General features: G+C 39.6%; 1 protein-coding gene across 1 annotated transcript in view; it reads left to right on the forward strand.

Annotated features, from left to right (window-relative positions):
• The first annotated feature begins 6,887 nt into the window (after positions 1-6,887).
• ACSL4 (acyl-CoA synthetase long chain family member 4) overlaps positions 6,888-19,749 on the forward strand; it is an 83,172-nt gene continuing 70,310 nt past the window's right edge. The window contains exon 1 of the mRNA XM_014459440.2: positions 6,888-7,037. The gene's annotated coding sequence lies outside the window, so the exon portion shown is untranslated. The remainder of the gene's footprint in view (positions 7,038-19,749) is intronic.

Here is a 19,749-nt window from a genome sequence, read left to right on the forward strand (position 1 = left end):
TTTTAAAGATTGATAATCTTCAATGTTTTCAAGAATATGAGGAAAATAGCACTCAAGTAGGAGTGTAAATTGGATTGGTACTTTTTAAAGACAATTTGACAGTATTTGACAGTATCCTTTAAATTTTTAAATGCACATACTCTTCGACCCAGCATCATTTCCACTTATAAGGCTTCTCTATACAACTGCTTGAACAAATTCACAAATATATATTCATAGATGCCCAGCTGGTGTGGCTCAGTTGGTTGAATGTCTTCCCGTGCGTGCATCACAAAGTCCTTGGTTCATTCCCAGTCAGGGTATACATGCCCAGATTGCCAGCTTGATCCCCATTAGAAGGTGTGCAGGAGGCAGCCGATCAATGTTTCTCTCTCATTGACGTTTCCATCTCTCTCTCCCTCTCCCTTCCTCTCTCTGAAATAAATAAAAACATATTGTACTTAAAAAGATATGTGCATAGGAATATTAATTGGAACATTGTGAAAAATTAGTGAAAAATCCTGAATGTCATCAATAAGGATATGACAAATATATTATGGTATATCCATACTATGGAATAATGTATAACAGTAAAAAAAGTGAATTATAATTCTTTAGGTATCTACATACAAACATAATGACATGGAATGATGTTTCTGATATCTTATTAAGTGAATAAAAACAATTTGTAGGGCAATATTTATAATATATTCTTTTTTAAAAAAAAGTATATGTGACGGTATATGGGCACGGCAAAAATTTGGGAAGATATATACCAGCTTGTTCATAGTTGTTATCTCTGTGGAGTGGGATCAGAGATTCTTTTATTTATATAATTCCATTTCAACAAGGGAAATGAACCTGCACCTCTTTTGCAATAATAATAAAAAATAATAAAGAACCCTGGCCAGGTAGCTCAGTTGGTTAGAAAGTTGATCCGATATGCCAAGATTTCTGGTTCGATTCTGGGTCAGAGAACATACAACAATCAACCAATGAATGCATAAAAAGGTGGAACAACAAATTGATGTTTCTCTCTCTAAAATAAATAGATGTTTAAAAAATAATAAAGAGACAGTCAGTGGAAAAGTAGGGCTTACTATGTGAAAATTGCTTTGTAATAATCTTTCAGGAATATATTAGTCCATGATCAGTGATGTACAGTTACAAAGAGTTTAGAGACCTTTACATAGGGTCTAATTTGCACCATGACTCACTGAAGAGAGAGAATAGTCACAGGGAGGAAGTTATTCATAAGCTGATCCAGATTGCCATACCTAAATTTTGCCCAGTGGCAATATAGTCAGAAATTTATAATTTCATAAATATTATTGAAAAGAGCTTGTAGAAAGTTGAGGTTCGCCATAGATTCTGAAAGCTATCTGTATAGATGATATGGATTAGATACATCTCATAGCCAAAACTGACTTTCAATATCTACGAGTTTACCTTTAAGGTAGTATTTGCTTTAAATGTCTTGTCATAGGAGGGGTTCCCCCTGGGTCTGGTATAGATGTAAGATATTCCAAAATGAGACTTTGCTTCTCCTCTAGATAAGTTTATGTGATAATAAGATGGACATGTGAAACATTACTTATTCAGCCACACGCATATTTTTCTCTCAAATAATAGCATCAACCTCCTAGGCTTATTGTGAAGGTAAAATGAAATAATACATGTAAAGTGCTGGGCCGGGGGACAGTGTCTGACACAAAGTAAGTACTCAACAACTGGTGTCCATTATTATTCAAACACGTTGCTAAAGGTTTTCCATTTGAATGACAATAACTTGGCCTCTACCAGGTGCCATATATGGTCCAAATGAAGGAGATAGATTTATTACAGCATTTTAATTTGAGTAAGGATTATTTTGAATAAATGTTCATTGGTTGAGCAGAGTGAATATCTAGGTATAATAATGGGGTTTTTCCAATTTCATAGAAGGCATTATCAAAGGGTATATTTAGAGGATTGAAGGGAATGGAGGTTAGCTTGGAGATTACAGAGTGATTTAATGAATGAAAGTGAAGGTGGTGGTGATAGAACACTTCTTAAGGAATTTAGTCCTTGGCTTTAAAGAAAGTCAGTTAATAAACAGGAGAATCTGAAGAAAGACTGGTGTGGTATAATGGAAGAATATGAGTTTTGATTCTAGCTTATTATTTTTTTACTCATCTGTAAAATGAGGAGATTGGTAATTAGTAGTTACCATTTACTACACATTTTCCATAAGCCAGGCATTTTATAAGCATGATTTCATTTAATCCTTTCTCAGAGGAGCCTTATGAATGAAATAATATTATCCCCAATTTACAGATGAGGAAGCTGAGGCTCTGAAGAAGTTACGTAACATGGTGGAAGGTGGTCCAAGTTCAAAGTTCAAATGGTTTCTATGTGGCTTCTGGATTTTAATAGTTAATGATTCTGAATAAGGGGCATTTTAAAATTTTGTTGTTATTTAACTTGTCTGTTAAGAATGAGAGATAAAATAGAATCTTCTTGTATGTGAAAGGGAAAGAAAGCTAGAGATTTAAGGTGAGTTATGATATTGATTACCTTTTCCCCTAACCTAGGCTAGAATCACTACAGAAAATGGGTAAAAATCCTTGCAGACTTGTTGACAACCACAGCCCATTTCATTTGCCTCAAGGATAATATGAATATTTTGTGGGTGTTTTTTTTCTTCCTTTTTGGGAAGGTTGGTAAAGCAATTTGCAAGGATACTGCAGATTTTACTTAGAGGGGATAGATAGGAGTTTGCTTTTTAAAAAAATTGAATTTATTGGGGTGCAATTTGTTAATAAAATCATACAGGTTTCAAGTGTACAACTCAATAAAACACCATCTTCATACTGCATTGTGTGCTCACCACCCAAAGTAAAGTCCTTTCACTTTTTAAAAGACAAAGAATGAGTTAGTGAGAGACACTGAAATCAAGTTCCATTAAAATCCCACTGGGATTTTGATTTGGACTGCACTGACTTTATAGATTAATTTGGGAAGAAACTGACTCTTTATAATATTCACTGTTCCCATCCAGTCTTTCCATTTGTTTTGGGTTTTCAATTAATTAAAAACTATAAAATGTACTTCAACCACAAGAAATGGTTGGAATGACAAAGAATTATTTCTCAAAAAAAGAACATTTAGATATAACTACTATATGCCTTTGACTATTTTTTAAAAGAGTAACTTGGGTTATTACTTATGCTCACAGTGAGATCATCTTCTGTCTAGGTTTCTGATTTCACCAGTTGTTTCAGACACGCCATTAAAGACAATATTTGTCCTGGTTATTTGCTCTGAAAAAAATAAAGTCTTAGTAATGACAAGATATAATTGGACTGTGCAAAAATTGTTATAAAATCCTGCTGCTTGTGATTTCCTCCACAAGAGGAAATTATTACTTTACAAACCTGTGAAATATATTTAACACACCAAGGCCTGTTCCCCAGTCAATGAAGAATTGTTCTTTTCTGACCTTCCATAAATAACTAATGCCAGCAGCCTGGCTATCTGTTTCAGTTTCTTATTACAGGAGAGTAAAATGGGCAAGACCTAAATATCAGTACCTGCTAGTAGAGCTGTCCTGCTCAATTCTGTTTGGCTTCAAACAGTTTAATTTTCACGCTTTCATTGCTTTTTATGTTGTATTTTGAATTTGTCAATTTTGCTGTACAATTTTCTCTTTTTAATTTCCATGTTTTTCTTTTCTGTTTCTAATTGCGTTGGTGATTCTGAGGAGGACTTATTACCGAGAAAGCTTGATATAGTGGCAAGCACCCTGGCTAGAAGCCATCAGAACTGTGGTAGGAAATCCAGGCTTTGCTACTAGTTAGTTGTGTGACTGGACAAGTCATTTGACCTGCATATGGTTCTCCATCTGTAAAATAAGGATAATAATCCCCTGTCTTCCTAACTAGTAAACAATGGTTCAAATGTTCTGCCTAAAATGTCAGACAGCTGGCAGGGGGAATGTTTTGCTCCTGGGTAGTAGTTCTGGAGGGTTTCTGGTGACAAGGAATTAAACAAGGTTTGTTTTGATCCTGAAAAATGAAAAAGGAAAAGCTATAAATACACTTGGTTTTCTTTTTGGCAATGTAGCGCTTCTTTCCTCTACATGCTGGGTGCAATTAACTGTAGAGGAAAAGGTGAGCTATGGTAGGTGATAAAAATAGCCAGAACTGTCAGCATTAATGAATAGCTTAAGTGATACAGATATTGAAAATTCAAGTAGTTTCTTGGTCTCTAAAATATACCTATATTATACACGCACGCATATACATAGTGTGTTATGTGTCCATACATATAAACAAACAAACTAACAACAGCAACAACAACAAAACCTGAGAGCTTCAGGCTCTTTCCTCGAAACCTTGTAGAATTTGAGGAACTGCAGTAAGCTGAGGACTCAATGTTCAGAGGACTCGGTGTTCAGAGGAAATTACCTAATTGAAAAGGTCTGGGCTAAGTGACTGATGGTAAAGAAAATTGACAAAACTATTCTTTAATTACAAGTTCTTTTTCATCTTGGTCCAACAGATTGATGTGTTACACTGGGTCTGTACTTTGTGTTTTAATTCCACAACTAGACACTAAGTTTGTTGAGGGCAGGGATCATCATTTCTTTGATTTCATTTGTGTTAACCTGACTATAGATGACAGTGCTCTCTGTATAGTAAGTTCTCCCTTAACTTCTAACAAAATGAGGTACAGTGGGGCCTTGACTTATGAGAGTGTCCCTACTAACGAGTTTTTTGAGATACCAGCTGTCTCTCGGCCAATTTTTTGCATTGAGTTGACAGAGTAATTTGAGTTAACGAGCTCCTTAACGAGCTCGGTCTCAGAACGAATTAAACTCATAAGTCAAGGCCCCACTGTATAACAAAACCAATTTTACCCTAGGCCTAGGCCCGTGGTCGGCAAATTGTGGCTCACGAGCCACATGCGGCTCTTTGGCCCCTTGAGTGTGGCTCTTCCTAAGCCTTAGGAGTACCCTAATTAAGTTAATAACAATGTACCTACCTATATAGTTTAAGTTTAAAAAATTTGTCTCTCAAAAGAAATTTCAATAGTTGTACTGTTGATATTTGGCTCTGTTGACGAATGAGTTTGCAGATCACTGGCCTAGGCTAATTGATACAAACAAGAGTTAAGTTCCTAAGGCATCTCATCAACTTTAAAACGAAATGACGTTGAACAAACGTCATTCAAGAACCTGCTCTATACTATAGGTACCCAGTGAATTATATAGCTGACAATTATTTATTTCTGGTATTACAACAAGATCTCGTGAAATAAACATGACAATTACACTTGTTGTTTGAAGTCCTGAACTTTCTAGGTCAATCAAAAAAGGAAGTTACAGAACTGCCATAGCAATAATTATAGGCATGTTATATATAAGTGGGTGGGTCTGTTGGAAATTGGATGAGTGATCCCACTTCAGAGTAGTAATATACAAAAGCTATAACTCCATGCTCTCTTAATTATAAACCTCCAACCACCTATAGCGTTACCTGGAATGCTTATTAAAAAATTCAAATTTCACCCTGGCGGTGTGGTTCAGTGGTTGAGCGTTCACTTGTGAACCAAGAGGTCACTAGTTCGATTCCTGGTCAGGGCACATGCCCAGGTTGTGGGCTCAATCCCTAGTGTGGAGCATACAGGAGGCAGCAGATCAATGACTCCCTCTCATTGATGTTTCTATCTTTCTCCCTTCCTCTCTACAATCAATAAAACATTAAAAATTCAAATTTCTCAGCCCCACTCATATCTGAATGCAATACATTGGCGTTGTAGATACAGGCACCCATATTTTAACAAGCACCCCAGAGGATTCAGATGCAAACTAACGTTTTTGAATGACTCTAGTCTAGCTGGTAATCTGAGGCGGTGAGACACACATGCATGTTGTTACCTCTGGTAATTCTATGGAAAATGAAAATAGCAAGTGAAATGAAATGTCAATTACTAGCAGGAAGAGGAAGCTAGTCTTCCATTCTGCATCAGGAAACTGGAAGAATACTGGCGCTTTATTCTTATTGTTTTTGATGATAAATTCTTGGCAGTTTGTCGTGGCTCATTTGCAATTAAGATCTGTTCCTTTTGAAGTCCAGAGACAGTTTGCCGGAATTTTATTTTAACAGCAATTTCTCAAATCTCTTAGGAACAGTATTTGTAGGACCGGCTCATAAGCAAGGATCAGGTCCAGCGAGATATCAGAGCGCTGCAGTGGCTTTTCCTTGCAGCATCGTGGATACGAAAGGCATAAAGTGAAAACCCTGCCTCCTTGTGATATTTCATCAGCAGGCGGGGCGGGGGTCTTAACGCAGTGAGAGGCGAGATAAATGGAAGATGCAGGCATTAGCTCAGGCTTGGAGGAGCAAGGTGTCCTTGCTCGGCAAGATCTCTCTCCATTGGAAGGGTAGTGAATCCAAAGATGAATTCTCTGTAAAGGGCAGCTGGAAGAATGACCTGAGAGGAACTTTCATGCTGGGAAGCCAGCACAGGTGCTGGCTCGGGCCGGTTCTGCACTTCGCCGAAACCAGCCAGGCGCAGACCTTGAAAACACCCGGGATAACGCGGCCAGCCAGCCCGGCAGCAGCGACTCGGAAGCGGGAGTGGAGACCCTGCGGCGAGCGGGCGGGGCGCCGTTAGCCTGTGCAGCTTGGCCGCAGCACCCCCTCCCTCGCGCTGGGTGCCCGCTCGGCCCCGCCTCCCCGGCTGACGTCCCGGACGAGCGGAGGCAAAAGCGTGGGTGGGCCGAGCCGTGGGCGCCCGCGATTCGGCTGCCGCAGCCTCACCACCGCGCGCCCCGACTCCGCCCGCCCCTGCAGGCGCGTCTTTTTCCGGGCTCGCGCCGCCGCTCCTGGCCCCGCCTTCGCCTCCGCCGGTCGTTGGGGTGCGCGCGCCGCTGCGGCTGTTTCTCCGGCCTCCCCGGCGCGCCGCTCCTCGCCTCAGCGCTAGCGGACTCGCCGCTCCTTCCCGCCAGCTCCCCGAGGGCCTGGCGCCTGCCGGCTGCGAGATCGCCGAGATCGCCGTGGGTAACGCGTCCGGTGAGTAACCCCCGGCTGGTGAGGCTTCGGCCCGGCGCCACCGTCCGACATCTGAGCCCAGAGGCGGTCGAGCGAACGTTCCTATTCCCGTTCCCGAAATCGGCTCCATTTCTTTTTGAACCCCAGCGACTCTCCGCCCGCCTCCCCCGGGGCCAGAGAGATCCCTGAGATTTCTACATCTTCCCCTTTACTGAAGTCTGGGGTCCTCGAGACCCTGGGCTGCCTCTTTTGCCGCTCACCATTCCCGGAGAGAGACAGGCATCTTCCTGATCGGGGTACTATCCTTTGCCATGCCCTTTGCCAAAGGGGCACACCAAGAGCTTGCCAGGCTTTCCAACGACCTTTAGGGCGTCCCTAGACCTCAACTCCATTTTGTCCCCTCTGGCTCGCTCTATATAGCCGAGGGTAAGCGGGTCTCTTACCTTAGAAGCATCCGCCCTTCTAATGTGAGGGATGCCCTGGTTTTCACTATCCTCTTAGCTTCCGTATTGTTACATATGGTAGAAAACAGCTGGATTTTAGCAGAAGCATGCTCTTATTTTTCCCCCGTTCTTTCTATATTCTTGTCCTCAGTGGGTGCTATATAGTTAGTATTAGCTTTATTCACTTCCTCATCCTCTCATTCCAGTGCCCAACAGAAAGAACTGTGGCGGATGTCTATAGCACATAGAAAAATCGAGGAGAATATGATTCATTGCCTAACCCCCATCAAGGGGTTACATTTTTTAAATAAGACGTCATTTCTCCTCTTCACTCCAGCATATCCTCCTTCAAAGGCATTTTTTTCCACCCTCTCGTAATGAATTTGCTCTATTCGCTCTTTGACCTTAAAAAAAAAATCAATCATCACTGCTGTGAGATGCAGAACAAGGACAAAATGGCATTTAAATGAATCCCTTTGAAAAAGTAAGCAGTCTGCTTTATGGTTTAATCAACCATTTCCCAGTAGTTGCTTGTCACTTTAGTTTTTCTTGTACTTTGCCTCTAAAATTAGTTTTTTAAGTTTTTATTTACTGATTTTAGAGAAACATCGATTTGTTGTTTCACCTATAGATGCATTCATTGGTTGTTTCTTGTATGTGCCCTGATCAGGATCAAACTTTCAACCGTAGTGGATCAGACCACGCTCTAACCAACTGTGTTACTGGGCCAGGGCTTAACTGTTTCTGATACCTAAGGCTGCATGCAAGTGGAGATTCAATTACAGTAATGTCCATGAGCATATCAGTCAAGATTTTAATAGTGAAAGCCTCTTCCTTGAATTGTAAAATAGCTCATATTTTCCACTGAAGCTGGTAAAGTGCAAGATATGTAAGACTTCTGTAAGAATTAACACCCTCTCAGCCATTTAAGTGAAGGATGAAACATTAAACTGTTAGTATAGCACTTGCACCATAGAATAAAGTACCTTATTGTTCTGATGTGAGAGTAATTTGACAACTAAAAGTTCACAGACAGTGTAATGAAACACAGAAAAGCTTGAGTAAATTCAGTTTGCCCCCATCCTTTAAAAAACCCTATTTAAAAAATAAGTAATTTAGCCCTGGCCTGGTAGCTCAGTTGGCTAGAGCATCGCCGCCCCGACACACCATGGTTTCGGGCTTGATCCCAAATTCATATATAAGTGGAACAACAAATGAATGTCTCTTCCTCTCTCTCTCTCTCTCTCTCTCTCTCTCTCTCTCTCTCCCTCTCTCCCCTCACTTCCCATCTCTCTCTAAAAATAATAAAAAATGATTTATATTAAGATTTGTTTCTGTTTTTGTAATTGAATTTATTGGGGTGACATTGGTTAATTAAATTATTTAGGTTTCAGGTGTACAATTCTGTAGCACATCATCTGTATATTGTATTGCGTGTTTACCACCCCAAGTCAAGTCTCCTTCTATCACTATTTATCCCCCCTATATCCTCTTCTACCTCCCCCACCCCCCTTTCCCTCTGCCAATCACCATACTGTTGTCTAGGTCCATGAGTCTTTCCTTTTTTTCTTTAATTGTTTTGGGTAGGAGTGGAATGGGAGGGGAAAGGAGAGTCTTGCCATATTTAGTGAGAAATGAATTGAGATGTTGGAGAGGCTCAGATTCAGTTCCAGTTCTAGCAAGTTACTTTACCTCTCTTAGTTTTTGTATTTGTAAAAGCGTCTTGATGGTTGACAGAGTGATCCATAAGTCCCCCAATTTGCATTCTTTGTTCATATACTATATATATGAACACATATATATGTCTATCTGATGCCATTTGCATCAAGGTTGTGCCATATATACTTAGTTATACCAGTTGTTTAGAATGTTTTTCTCAAAGATCTGCATATACTAGTTCCAATTTATATATACATAATTCTTAATCCATTCTTAGCAAATGATTACGCTATATGTGGAGATCTCTAAATTGGGAAGCATTTTACAGAAAGTCAGGTATTGCTCATTTCTTTTTGTAAGTAAAATGTGCGCAGTGTGCATAACACACTTATTTTCTATAACCCTCATCCGACGATATGGAGAGAGAGAGAGAGAGAGAGAGAGAGAGAGAGAGAGAGAGAAGAGAAGAGAAGAGAAGAGAAGAGGAGAGAGAGAGAATCAGTTGCCTCTCATATGTGTCCTAACCAGTGATCAAACCCCAAACCTAGGTATGTGCCCAGGAATCAGCCCTGAAACCTTTTTGGTGTACAGGACAACATTCCAACCACTGAGCCACTGGGCCAGGTCCATACCACAGTTTGTTTTTTTTAATGTTCATGGCTTTTAGAAATTTGTAAGGAAATGTATAAATGCTGCCTTGTAACTGTAATTGACTAAGAACTTTAAAAGAATATGCAGGCATCTCATTCATTCATTTATTTGTTCATTTAATTTACCTTGTTCCTTCATCTGTCACTTATTTTTGTGCCAGTCTCCAGGATATGATGGTTAAGACAAGCCCTACCCTATGAGTTTAATCTGGGATGATAGTGATAGAGGTGGGGATTATGTAGAGATATATGTATAGACAGTTTATTTTTATGAACAACAATAACAGTCAAATCACAGACATAAAGTCCTGAGGATACTGAAGCTCTACAGGGTAGGAAGAGGTGGGTGATAGTATTAATTGCAGCCTTTAGACTCTCTTCTTGGCATTCCTTTTTTCTTTCTTCCTTAACTTTTAATTGCTGAGACTTTAGCAAAAATAAAAGCTCTTTTTCCCCACTCCTAGCACTCACTGGCTTGTTTTACTCTTTTTCTCTTTTAACTGTTTATTTTGAGATGTAGATACTTAAGCACTTGTTAAGAAATGATACACTTTATCTAATTTACTCCAATGGTAACATCTTGCATCACTGTGGTACAATATTACAACGAAGGAAATTGAAATAGATACATTCCATCCATCTGATTCAGAGTTCATCAGTTTTACATACACGCATTTCGTGTGTATTTAGCTCTATGCAGTGTTATCACATGGTTAAATTTGTGTAGTAACTACTACCACAGTTAAGATACAGAACTGTTTCATCACCATTTTGTAGCCATAGCCATCTCTCTCTCTCTCCCTCCATGACCCTGGCAACCACTAATTTGTTTTACATGCCTATACTTTTGCCATTTCAAGAATGCTATATAAATAGCATCATACAGTATGTAACTTTTTGAGATTGGCTTTTTTTTTCACTTAGCATAATTCCCTGGAGATTCCTGCAGGGAATGTGTCTTGTATTGATAGTTCCTTTTCATTGTTGAGTCGTAGTCCATGGTGTGGATGTACTAGTTTGTTTAAACATTCACCCTTTGAAGGACATCTGGCTAGTTCCTGTTTTTTTTTTAAACCTGTTATGAATAAAGCTCCTGTGAACAGTCATGTAGTACTTTTTATGTAAACATAAATTTTCATTTCTTTGGGATAGATGCCTAAGAGCACAATTGCTGCTTGTATGTTAGTTGCATGTTTAGTTTGATGTAGAACTGCCAAACTGTTTGCCAGAATGGCTTACTATTTTACATTCCCACCAGCAACATATCAATACTCCTTATTCTTGCCAGCATTGGGTGGTGTTACTATTTCATATTTTAGCCATTCTGATAGGTGTATAGTGATATCTTGTCATAGTTTTAATTTGCATTTCCCTTATGGCTAATTATGTTGAATATCTTTTCATGTGCTCATCTCTGAATTCTCTTTAGTGAACTGTATGATCATGTCTTTTGTCAATTTTCCAGTTGGATATTCTTTTTATACTGTTGAGTTCTACGAGTTCTTTATATATTCTAAATACTAGTCCTCTGTTGGATACCTGGTTTGCATATTCCCCCCATCTATAGCTTGCCTTTTCATCATCTTCACAGGGATTTTCATAGTACAAAAGTATTTAATTTTGGTGAGTCCCAGTTTATCAATTTTTCCTTTTATCTATCAGCCTTTGGGGTCAAGGGGTGCTATATACTTTTGTTATTTAATGTATTCCGTGCTGTTCTCTCTAACACCCAATAATTTTCTAAGCAGTCTGAACATTTTTAATTTCACAATCCTGGAGTTCAAATATATCCTGTGAACAAGTGGTCTTGATTGTGTAGAATGTGAATCCATACTCACACATGCTATATTAAAATAGCTGTATCCTTTTATGTCTTAACAATATAATTTCTGCCTTACAAGGCTGTCAAGTGAAATGTTAAAATTAGTATTTTTAAATTAAATAAGCACAGGATGTGCAAGGGGATTTTGGTTTCACTTTCTAAATTAAACATATTTTGGCAAAACTGTGTGGGTGTTTTTTTTTTTAAATCAAGGTTTTTGGTAAATAACCCAAAGGGAAGAAAGTTGTGTTCTCATTTAAATGTACTTTGGATATTTATTCTGCATTTTGAGTAGTGAAGTTGCGAATCATTACCATGTACTTAGTAGACTTTTTATACTCATTATCATAATAATGAATGAAAGACTGTTGAATTTGTATGTCTAGACTGTATGTTTTCCTTTTGTAGTAGCTACTCAATGTTCATTTTAATTATCTTTTAAAATATTAGCTTGAAGGGGACTTGCAATTTTATATTTTGAAAATGTATGTGCTCATATGAGAAGTTACAGGAAAAGGTTAGTGATTAACTTTGAAAGTATTTGTTTCTGTAAGGTGGTAATGAAATGATTACTTGTCCCTTCATGTCACCATATTTGCTCAAATAAGTGTACAGCTAGGGTAGTGGATTGCTATTTCAAAAAGATCAACCATTGGTATAATGCAAGGACTAGCCAAATCCTGCCAATAGCCAAATCTTGCTCACCACCTGTCTTTGTAAAAACAAAAACAAAACAACACACACACACACACACACACACACACACACACACACACACACGAAACAAGAACAATGAAAAATCCAAAGTATAACTTCTGATGTAACATAGTCACATCATTTCATTTCTGTATTGTCTCTGCATTCAAAATTTTAAATTACAATCTCAAAGTTGAAACAGAGAACTATGGCCCTAAAAGCCTATTTAATCCCTGATCCTTACAGAAAAAGTTTGCCTAGGGACAAAACAACCTTGAAATTCATTGAGTCTTTATGTTATAAAGGAAAGTTAACAAAATTTACCTCGACTTTTAGTACCTTTTAGTTATGTTTCCATGGGAAATTGTGGTTGGGAAGAGTGTATTCATTTTCTTTACTAAGTCCACAAGACACTGTTTGTTGTCCAAGAGCAGCATTAAGGAATGGATGAAGAGGGTTGATTTTGTTGTCAAGTGTGGGCTATTTTATTGTGAATGTAAATTCACAGGTATGGCAATTAGTGAGATTCAGCAAGAGGCCTATGTGGTCCTGATGTCCTTTGGTGATTTTGTTGTTGCCAGTGTGGTAATGAGAAAGCCAGGAATGGCACTGCTGTTATTCCTGCCCCCAGAACTGCTATGTGATTAAAAAACACATAGTAGTTTGAGCCTATCAAGCTGTGCTTAGACTGTTGGTTTATTGTTTAAAAAATAACATTCTTTTGTAAATTAGAAGTTGACCCTTTACTTCTTATTTTTTAAATCCTCATCTGAGGATGTTTTTATTGATTTTAGAGAGAGAGGAAGTGAGGGGAGAGAGAGAGAGAGAGAGAGAGAGAGAGAGAGAGAGAGAGAGAGAGATTGCACCCCAATCAGGGAGGGAACCTGCAACCTTTTGGTGTATGGGACAGTGCTCCAACCAACTGAGCCACTTGGCCAGGGCAACACTTTAGTTCTTTTAAATGACCTATATATGTGATGTTGAAAATGGAAATCGAGTTAGGAAATTTGATACACATTTGGAAAGAAATTGATTTCCATCTCACATCGTACACTAAAAATAAATTAAGAATGTATTTAAAAATATAAGCATATATTTTAAAAGCGTCTGGAAAGCATAAGACAACCAAAACAAAGTTAAAAAGGCAGATGACAGACTGAGGAAAATAGCTTCTACATAAGCAGTAGAATATTTAATTGACTTTCACTTAACTGACTCACCACATTAAATGATGCTTTTCATTTTCTTTGTAAATTAAACTGTACAGTGAACACTTGCTATTAGTAAGCTGATCTCCAGTATACCAGTGTGCTTGTGTACCAATCAGTCGAACCGATGCTTTTATCACTGAATTTATATATGCTGGCTGTTTTTGTCATTTATTTTCATATTTTGTAATGTGATAAAATATGAGGGAGGGAATTGAAGTTCTTACTGAAAGTTTACAGATGAAATTATGTGATATCTGGGATTTGCTTCAAATGATATGAGGGGTGGTGGGTGTGCGGAGTGTGTAGAGATATAAAAGAAATAAAATACAGCACATATGGATATTTTTTGAAGCTGGGTGATAGTTACATTAGGATCATTTCTTTTTTGTTAATCCTCACACAATAATATTTTTTCCATTGATTTTTAGAGAGAGTAGAAGGGACGGACACTGACACACTGGTGGAGGAAGAGAGGGAGAAAGGGAGGGGGAAGGGGTCAGGGAGAGAGAGAGAGAGAGAGAGAGGGAGAGAGAGAGAAGAGAGTGACATTGACTGGTTGCCTCCCTTATGTGCCTCGACCTGGCCAGGATCAAACCTGCAACCCGGGTACTTGCCCTTGACTGGGAATCGAACCCACGACCCTTTGGTGCTCTGGTTGACATCCTAACCACTGAGCACCACCAGTCAGAGCAGGTTCATTTTTAAATACAAAACAAATTGTTTTTGAAAGAGTTGAAGAAAGCAAGTTATTACTGTCCAATTAGGGTAAGATGATAAAAGATTCATATAAAATAAATATAAATATTTAAAAGTGTTCTTTACTCAGTGCTTTGCCAATATGTTTTGAGTTCTTTGAAGTTCTGTGTTGTCTAAGAATCCTGTTTACATTTCTTTAAACTCAGTGGGCCTGGAGTTAAATAAAAAGCTTTGGCTTCTTGGCCCTATATCAAAAATTTGATGAATGAGTGTACATTTACTACTGATAAAATGAAATCAAGATAAAATGAATTGTTTGTCTTATGCATTTTTACGATTATCCATCTTAATTGACCTTTTCAATTAACTAATCATCTGTTTCAAATAACATTATATTAAAAGGTATCTACTTTATATCCATGATATATAAAGAGCTCCTACAAATCAATAAGAAAAAAAGACACCCATTTGAAAAAGTGGCAGAGGTTATAAATAGGCATTTCCCAGAAAAAAAAAGATGCATAAAAAAAGAAAGGATACTAAAATTCACTGTAGTAATTAGGGATATTAAAACCATTGTTAAAGAACAAAATTCAATCCAGTAAATTTGAAGCTTTGATTTGGCTTTATTAAGCAATTTATGAATCAGCAACATCTCTTCTAGCAACTAGCCAGGTGTTCTGAGGGGTTGCACAAAATGAAAGATTTTTATAGGAAGAATGATGTAGCAGGTATGTTATTAGTAAAAGAAACGATTATTTTTAGGCCAGGTCATATTCTTTTTTTGTTGTTGTTGGGAAGGGAATGGCAAAGATTACTTTTTAAGATTTTTTTTTAAAGAGAGACAGGAAGGGAGAGGAAGAGAGAAACATCAATGTAAGAGTGAAGCATCAACTGTTTGCCTCCCACACAACCTTTACCTGGAATTGAGCCCACAATCCAGGCAGGTGCCCTGACCAGAATGGAACTGGCAACTTTTCAGTGTGCAGGACAATGCCCAACCAACCAAACCACACTGGCCAGGGTGGGAATGGCAAAGATTTTATCCTGGTATTGACCAGGAAATTTCAGACTAATTGGTTTGAATTTCCACTCCTGGGAGAGACTGAAACTACAATTAGGTTAGTTATTAAGTTTTGGTTTGGTGATAGGTTTAGCAAAAGTGACTCCATTTTGGCTGCTGTTTCCTTTTTTAAACACCATTTTCACCAAATCCATTGGCAAAAACTATAACATTCACTTTTAGAAAGAACCTGGCAGTGCTATACACTGTTAAAGAGAGTGCAAATTGTTAAACTTTTTGATAAAGAATACCAAAATCCTCTTATTTTTTAAATGTACATATATTTTTTTTACCCAGCAATTCTGTTAGGAACCAATTCTAGGGAAATATCTACACATGTATATAAATGTATACATAAGTTTTTACTGTAGTGAAACAGGTCATAACAGTGAAAACTTGGAAGTAACCTAAATATCCATTAATTGGGGAATGATTTCAATAATAATATGCTGTTATATGGAATACTCTTGATACATACCACCAGTAATCTCTAGAGCAGTGGTTCTCAACCTTGGCTGCACATTAGAATCACCTGGGAATCTTTTTAAAATCCTGATTTCTATGAGGCCCAGAAAAGGGAGTAGTATCAGAGGAGCCATTTAGGGGTTCTTTTACTTTTTATCCTGTACCATTCTACAATGTATTTCTAAATTTATGAGGACTGTTTTGATAGTAACTATACAGATTAATAATATCAAACTTGTACACACTGGAGGACACTTGCAATGTGCTTTCCTCATTTTACATTTCCTCATTGTATATTTTACAATGACACTGTGCTAGAGGTGTAGTACCTTGTACTTAATGAGCACTCAGATATTTTTAAAAAATACTTTTCTCCCTTCATTAAAATACCATTTGTATTTTTAAATTTTGTATGTTGAAAGTATAAGTACAAAGAAAAAGAAAAACACCTAATCCCAGTATATGCTTGGGCACACATGATTGTGTACACACATGCATGGACACTTGCATGCCCTATATACACATAGGCATACACATGTGCAAACATGTATCATTCTACACAGTGAGTTCTTGCTATACACCAGGAGTGGGGAACCTTTTTTCTCTTTTTTCTGCCAAGGGCCATTTAGATATTTACAACATCATTCGTAGGGCATACAAAATTATCAGCTTAAAAATTAGCCTGTTATATTTAGTCAAACATTTAATTAACTCACTCCTAATGCCTTGGGAGGCCAGACCAAATGATTTTGCAGGCTTCATGTGACCTGTGGGCTGGACATTCCCCACCCGTGTTGTACACAGTGATTTGTAACTTCTTTACTTTAACTTGACACTGTATTGTAAACATCTTTCATGATTGGTAACTCTGAATAAGTGAAAAAGACATCTTGGTGAGAAAAGAACAACATGGAGCCATGTAAATATAGTGTTCTATTCTAGTTAAAATAACTGGTCTCTAGAACAAACTATGTAATCTTTTTAAAAAAGTCCTGGTCACCAAAAGTAAATAACTAAGGAATTTTTAATTTCTCAATGTTGAACCAGTTCAGTTCTGACTTGAATTTAACTGTGTGTATGGATAACACAAAAGGTCTAGTTGATACATACCACCTGGTTAAATTCAAGTTAAATTATAATTATTAGTAATGATGAATAATTGAAACACATTAAAATGTCATTAGGAATCTTATTTGGGTGGAGTTTGGTTTTAATGAAGATTTTATACTGAGTTTGAACAGTATTTTCAGTTCAAGGAAAAACCAAATGCTCTAATTTTTGTTAAAGGTGAGGGCCTAGTTCCGTGGTCGGCAAACTGCAGCTCGCGAGCCACATGCGGCTCTTTGGTCCCTTGAGTGTGGCTCTTCCTAAGCCTTAGGAGTACCCTAATTAAGTTAATAACAATGTACCTACCTATATAGTTTCAGTTTAAAAAATTTGGCTCTCAAAAGAAATTTCAATCGTTGTACTGTTGATATTTGGCTCTGTTGACTAATGAGTTTGCTGACCACTGGCCTAGTTGTATTCATTTACAACTTATGAAAGTAAAGAAAATCTATGTATCTATAGAAACATGAATCTTTGTCTATGGTATATAAAATTGAATATTAAGAGTATTGTGTTGGAAATCAAGTTTGATTTGGGCAAGTATATATTTATATTCTGCTCTCATATTATCTAGAAACATTTATTAAACTGAAGACTCATTATAAAATCTTCATATTTATCTGTTGGTCTTAAGAGTGAAATACCTTGCCCTAGCCAGTTTGGCTCAGTGGATGGAGCATTGGCCTGTGGACTCAAGGGTCCTGGGTTTGATTCTGGTCAAGGGCACATGCCCGGGTTGCAGGCTCGATCCCTAGTAGGGGACGTGCAGGAGGCAGCCGATCAATGATTCTCTCTCATCATTGATGTTTCTATCTCTCTCTCCTTCTACCTTCCTCTCTGAAATCAATAATACACACACACAAACACACACACACATACACACACACACACTAGGGGCCCAGTGCAGTGCATGAATTCATGCACCTTGAAAGGAACTGTGAGCCACGAAGCTGCGGTGGGCACAGGGGCAGGTCTTGGTCCTTCCTCCGTGCCCCCGCCCGGTCCCTATCACCGCGGCCCCCAGCCCCCTGCCGCTGCTCCCACACGCTGATGGCGCCAGCCCCGCTCGCACCCGCTGACAGCTCAGAGTGATTGGGGCCTGTGCCAGTAGCAGGTGAGAATGGGGCCGGTGCCATCAGCAGGTGAATGTGGCAGGTGCTGCCCCAATCACCCCTCAGGAGCAGGGAGAGGTGAAGAAGCCCTCAGGGGTGATCAGGGCGGGCAGCCGCTGCTCACACCTGCTGCTCACACCTGCCGACGATTGGGACTGGCACCAGGTGCCAGCAGCCGGTGCGAGCGGCAGCTCCAGCGCCATCTGTGGGTGCGAGCAGGGCCAGCACTGGCAGTGGGTGTGAGCGACTGCTACTGGCTCTGATAGCCTCTCAGGAGTAGGGAAGGTGGAGAAGCCCTCAGGGATGATTGGGGCCGGAAGCCACCGCTCGCACCCGCTGACAAATAATTTTCAGTAACCACCAGAGGCTTGCCCTGATGACAGCAACTGGCGCCCCACCTTGGTCTGGCGCCCCGCTCACCTGTTCCACCATCCCACTGCGGCTGATGCACAAAATGTTCCGCACTCTGCCACCTGCTGCCAATGCCCGCCATATTCTGCATGCGCCCCCCTGGTGGTCAGCGCATGTCATAGTGACTGGTTTTTCGGTTGTTCTGCTGTTCGGTCTATTTGCATATTAGCCTTTTATTATATAGGAGATATATATATATATATATATATATATATATATATATTAGAGGCCCGATGCACAAAATTAGTGCACGGAGGTGGGAGGTGTCCCTCAGCCTGGCCTGCACCCTCTCACAATCCGGGACCCCTTGGGTAGGGTCCCTAGGCCTGGCTGGTGATTAAGGGCTATTGATCAGGGGCTATCGGGGCTTTCCTTTCCCCTGCTGCAGGCAGCTGGCCCCACCCCCACCGCTGCCACTGCTTGCCATCTGTGCAGTGCTGCTCCCTCCCCTGCCACCAGTCACCTCCCTCTGCCTGTGACAGGTGTGGGGTGCCATTGCTTGGCTGGCCTGGGTCTCCCTCTGCAGGGAAATTGATTGCGGGGCTCCCAGATCAATAGTCCTGCAGAGGGAGGCCCCACCCACCTGTGGCAACACCGCCGGGTCGGGAAGCCTGGGCCTCCCTCTTTGAGGCAATTGATCACAGGGCTCTGTGATTGATCACCGTGCACAGGGAGGCCCTGCCCACCCGGCTGGGGCTCTGTGATTGATTGCCTGGGCCTCCCTCTGTGGGGCGATTGTGGGGCAATGGCTGCCCCCCCCCCCCCGGCCCCTGACCAATTGCATCACATCCGCCTTGGCTGGCCTGGAGCCAGTACATGTCATAGGATGGTCGTCTGGACATTCTGCTGTTTGGTCGTTCAGTCTATTTGCATATTATGCTTTTATTATTATAGATGCACACACACACACACAGAGAGGGAGGGAGGGAGGGAGGGAGAGAGAGAGAGAGAAATACCTTACTTTACATTGAAAACTTTGATACTTAATACTTTTCCATGGATTCAGTAGAGTCTTTTATAAAAGAAGAGTCTACCATGTAGAGAGTGATGTTAATATGAAGGCTAGTTAGCAACTTGTGTTTTTATTATGGCATTTGAAACAGTATCTCTGATCTCTAAGGCTGTGCTTCTTGGCTTTTTGGAATTGATGTCACAGCATGAGGATTTTTCTCTCAGAGGCACTGTCAAATTAGCTGATAATATGGGGAAGTCAGGATAGAGGTTCCCTATTTCTGACATGATTAATGAGAGGGGCATGTGAGATGTAGATTATTAGAGAAATGTGGAAAACATTAATGGTGGATTCTAGTGGTTATGAAGTTAATGCATTGTAAGGTATGGTGAAATACCTGTTTTCTCTTAGGTGTTCTGTTTATTACCTATGTGCTTAAAGTATTT

This window comes from Myotis lucifugus, unplaced genomic scaffold (assembly GCF_000147115.1).
Source record: "Myotis lucifugus unplaced genomic scaffold, Myoluc2.0 scaffold_2, whole genome shotgun sequence".
Classification (NCBI taxonomy): Eukaryota; Metazoa; Chordata; class Mammalia; order Chiroptera; family Vespertilionidae; genus Myotis; species Myotis lucifugus.